The sequence below is a fragment of the Dendropsophus ebraccatus genome, chromosome 14 (genome assembly GCF_027789765.1).
Source record: "Dendropsophus ebraccatus isolate aDenEbr1 chromosome 14, aDenEbr1.pat, whole genome shotgun sequence".
In the NCBI taxonomy this organism is placed as follows: domain Eukaryota; kingdom Metazoa; phylum Chordata; class Amphibia; order Anura; family Hylidae; genus Dendropsophus; species Dendropsophus ebraccatus.
The window spans coordinates 63,229,678-63,234,000 of record NC_091467.1 but is presented as its reverse complement, the minus strand read 5'-3'; the positions used below and the strand labels follow the sequence as shown (position 1 = coordinate 63,234,000).

Genomic DNA, 4,323 nt, shown 5'->3' with positions numbered 1-4,323 from the left:
TCAGGCGGAGTGAAAGTTTTTATTTATTTTTTGCTGCCCTGTTGGCAGATTATGGTTGTGCACCATTTTCTTGTTGTGCCCGGCCCGGCCCTCAGTGTGACTACATCCTCTCCAATTGGTGACGCAGACCTGCCTGATCCTAATGTAGGGGCGTCATGGAGGGGAAGTGATACTGTCACACTGGGGGTGCTGAGCCCACCTCCAGTGCATAGAGCCAGGTCAGTGCACAAGAAGTAAAAACAGCACCAAGCACAGGAACCAGGCTGCATTTAAAAAAAAAAAAAGGACGGTGCCACCGGGATCCCCGTACCAGCACCAACAGGGCAGTCGCTCCATCTGATGATTCAAGAGCTCTCTTACTGATGATTCAATGGCTCAGTCTTGTTTTTACTTTAAGTGTCACTGTCGTTAAAATTTTTATTGCATAAATCAATAGTCCAGGCGATTTTAAGAAACTTTGTAATTGGGTTTATTAGCCGAAAAATGAATTTTTATCATGAAAAAGCAGTTTGAAGCTCTTCCCCCTGTCTTCATGGTTTTCCTATGGAGAGATAAAGTAAAAGAAGCAAAACAGGACAACAAAGAGTTAACTTACATTTTTTCCTGGGCTGTCTCCTCTGACATCAGCACTGACCTCTCTGACCTCTAATTAGGGCTCTGAATAGCTCCCCAGCTGTGTAATCCTTTGTTCTCTGCTCTCAGCTGCCCGCTAATCTCCCTCCTTCCCCCTCCCTCCTCCCCTCTTCATAGACCAGACAGATCCGACTGATGAAAGAGATGAAAAAACAGTCGAGATTTCCTGATTCTGAGGAGTGGACAGCAGAAAGGAGAGGAGGGGGGGGGGGGGGCCTGGGAAAAGGCTTTTTACATGCAGATAATGGCAGATTTGGCTAACAAACCCAATTACAGAGTTTCTTAAAATCACCTGGACTATTGATTTCTGCAAAAAAGATTTTAACGACAGTGACACTTTAACCCCTTAACGACAAAGGGCGTATAGGTACGCCCTATTGCCGGTAAGGGCGTTCAGAGCGGGGCCGCGCGGTGACCCCGCTCTGAACCACGGCGGTCCCGGGTGCCGCTTGTAGCCCGGGACCGCGGGTATTAGCGGGCACGGTCCGATCGCCGTGCCCGCTAATACAGTAATCAGATGCAGCTGTCAAACATGACAGCTGCATCCGATTACCGGATCCAGCATCTCCCTGGTGTCTAGTGGTGGAGATCGCTCCCCCGGGACGTTGTCCCGGAGGAGCGATCTCCGTAACTGAAGCCGGCCGGGGACCGCTACAAGATGGCGCCGTCCCCAACTCGGCACTCGTTTGTTATCGGCTGCAGCAGCCGAAAGCAAACGAGTGCCGATCTCATTGATCTTTGCTGTATATCTTTACAGCAAAGATCTCAATGAGAGATCAAAGTGTTTATAACCCTAACCCCAGGGGGAATAACCCTAACCCCAAGGGGGAATAACCCTAACCCCAGGGGGAATAACCCTAACCCCAGGGGGGCTTCTAGTATATGTGTAAAAAAAATAAAAAAAGTGTTGTTGTGAATAAAAAGCCCCCTCCCCTAATAAAAGTCTGAATCACCCCCCTTTTCCCAGGTTATAAATAAAAGTAAATAAATAAATAAACAAACATGTTTGGTTTCGCCGCGTGCGTAATCACCCGAACTATTAATTAATCACATTCCTGATCTCGTACGGTAAACGGCGTAAGCGTAAAAAAGTCCCAAAGTGCAAAATTGCGCATTTTTGGTTGCATCAAATCCAGAAAAATTGTAATAAAAAGGGATCAAAAAGTCGTATATGCGCAATCAAGGTCCCGATAGAAAGAACACATCATGGCGCAAAAAATGACACCTCACACAGCCCCATAGACCAAAGGATAAAAGCGCTATAAGCCTGGGAATAGAGCGATTTTAAGGAACGTATATTTGTTGACAATGGTTTGAATTTTTTACAAGCCATCAGATACAATATAAGTTATACATGTTATATATCGTTTTAATCGTAACGACTTGAGGAACATGCATAACAAGTCAGTTTTACCCCAGGGCGAATGGCGTAAAAACACATTTCCCCCAAATAAACAAAATGCGTTTGTTTTTCAATTTCACCACACTTTTATGTTTTTTCTGGTTTCGCAGTGTACTTTATGCAAAAATTCAGCCTGTCATTGCAAAGTACAATTAGTGACGCAAAAAATAAGGGCTCATGTGGGTCTCTAGGTGGAAAAATGCAACTGCTATGACCTTTTAAACACAAGGAGGAAAAACCGAAAACGCAAAAATCGAAATTGGCTCTGTCCTTAAGGGGTTAAGGGCCCTATTCCACCGGACGATTATCGTTTGCATAATCGTTAACGATTAACAATCTCAAATGACCGCTATTGCGAAAGACCTGAAAACGTTCACTCATTTCTATGGAACGATAACCGTTACTTATGATCGTAATTGCGATCGTTTTTCTTCGCTATTTATTCGCTATTGCGTTCGTATCTATTGCAAACGACTGAACGATGTCTAATGGCCCTATTCCACGGGTCGTTTTAGAGGAGCAAACGAGCGCTATTAGCGCTCGTTTGCTCCTCGTTCGCCGCTCGCTGCCGCCGCTATTCAACGCGGCTGCAGCGAGCGGGTGAGTGCGGGAGGGGCGGCGGGGAGCTGCGGGGGGGCTGCTCGGAGGATCGCTGATCGTCCGGGCAGCCCATAGGATATAGCAGCGTCTGCTGCCGATGCTCCTATTCAACGGAGTTCCGGCAGCAGATCGCTGCTATATCAGTCGCTTGTTTTTCAACATGTTGAAAAACAAGCGACTGCAACGATCAGCCGACATGAACGATGTCGGCTGATCGTTGCACTCTATTCCACGGAACGATTATCGTCCGTAGCGGTCGATATCGTCCGAAAATGAACAATAATCGTTCCGTGGAATAGGGCCATTATTCAATGCGAACGATTTGCAAACGTTTTGCGAACGAGCAACGATAAAAATAGGTCCAGGTCTTATAAACCGATCAACGATTTCTCATTCGGTCGTTAATCGTTGACTGCATTTCAACCGAACGATTATCGTTTAGATTCGAACGATTTAACGATAATCTGAACGATAATCGTCCGGTGGAATAGGGCCCTAAGGAGGCCAGGACATATAATTATTTTTTTACTGAGGCTATTTGATGTTTTGGTGGTATTGTACCTCGTTTTTAAACCAACAATTATAATTATTTATATAATTTTTAGAAGGAGAAATTCTCTTTCGGAGTGTATTTGTATCTAAAAAAAGCAATGGTTTATAGCCAGGGTACGTTGGGTTCTGTATATTGTATAGTGTATATTGTTCTGTATGGGTGTATATTGCACTGTATGGTTCTGTATGAGTGTGTATTGTACTGTATGGTTCTGTATGAGTGTGTATTGTACTGTATGGTTCTGTATGGGTGTATATTGTACTGTATGGTTCTGTATGGGTGTATATTGCACTGTATGGTTCTGTATGAGTGTATATTGTTCTGTATGGGTGTATATTGTACTGTATGGCTCTGTATGAGTGTGTATTGTACTGTATGGGTGTATATTGTTCTGTATGGTTCTGTATGGGTGTATATTGTACTGTATGGTTCTGTATGAGTGTATATTGTTCTGTATGGTTATGTATGGGTGTATATTGTACTGTATGGTTCTATATAAGTGTGTATGGTTCTGTATGGGTGTATATTGTACTGTATGGTTCTGTATGGGTGTATATTGTACTGTATGGTTCTGTATGGATGCATATTGTTCTGTATGGTTCTGTATGGGTGTATATTGTACTGTATGGTTCTGTATGAGTGTATATTGTTCTGTATGGTTATGTATGGGTGTATATTGTACTGTATGGTTCTATATAAGTGTGTATGGTTCTGTATGGGTGTATATTGTACTGTATGGATGCATATTGTTCTGTATGGTTCTGTATGGGTGTATATTGTACTGTATGGTTCTGTATGGGTGTATATTGTACTGTATGGTTCTGTATGGGTGTATATTGTTCTGTATGGTTCTGTATGGGTGTATATTGTACTGTATGGTTCTGTATGAGTGTATATTGTTCTGTATGGTTATGTATGAGTGTATATTGTACTGTATGGTTCTATATAAGTGTGTATGGTTCTGTATGGTTCTGTATGGGTGTATATTGTACTGTATGGTTCTGTATGAGTGTATATTGTTCTGTATGGTTATGTATGAGTGTATATTGTACTGTATGGTTCTATATAAGTGTGTATGGTTCTGTATCAGGGCTCCAGACTAAAAAATTTACCTAGGAGCCATTGGCTCCTAACC

The 4,323-nt window shown here is 43.0% G+C and overlaps 1 protein-coding gene across 1 annotated transcript in view; it reads right to left on the bottom strand.

Moving 5' to 3' along the window:
- LOC138773061 (E3 ubiquitin/ISG15 ligase TRIM25-like) overlaps positions 1-4,323 on the bottom strand; it is a 73,874-nt gene that overhangs the window by 46,952 nt on the left and 22,599 nt on the right. The window lies entirely within an intron of this gene.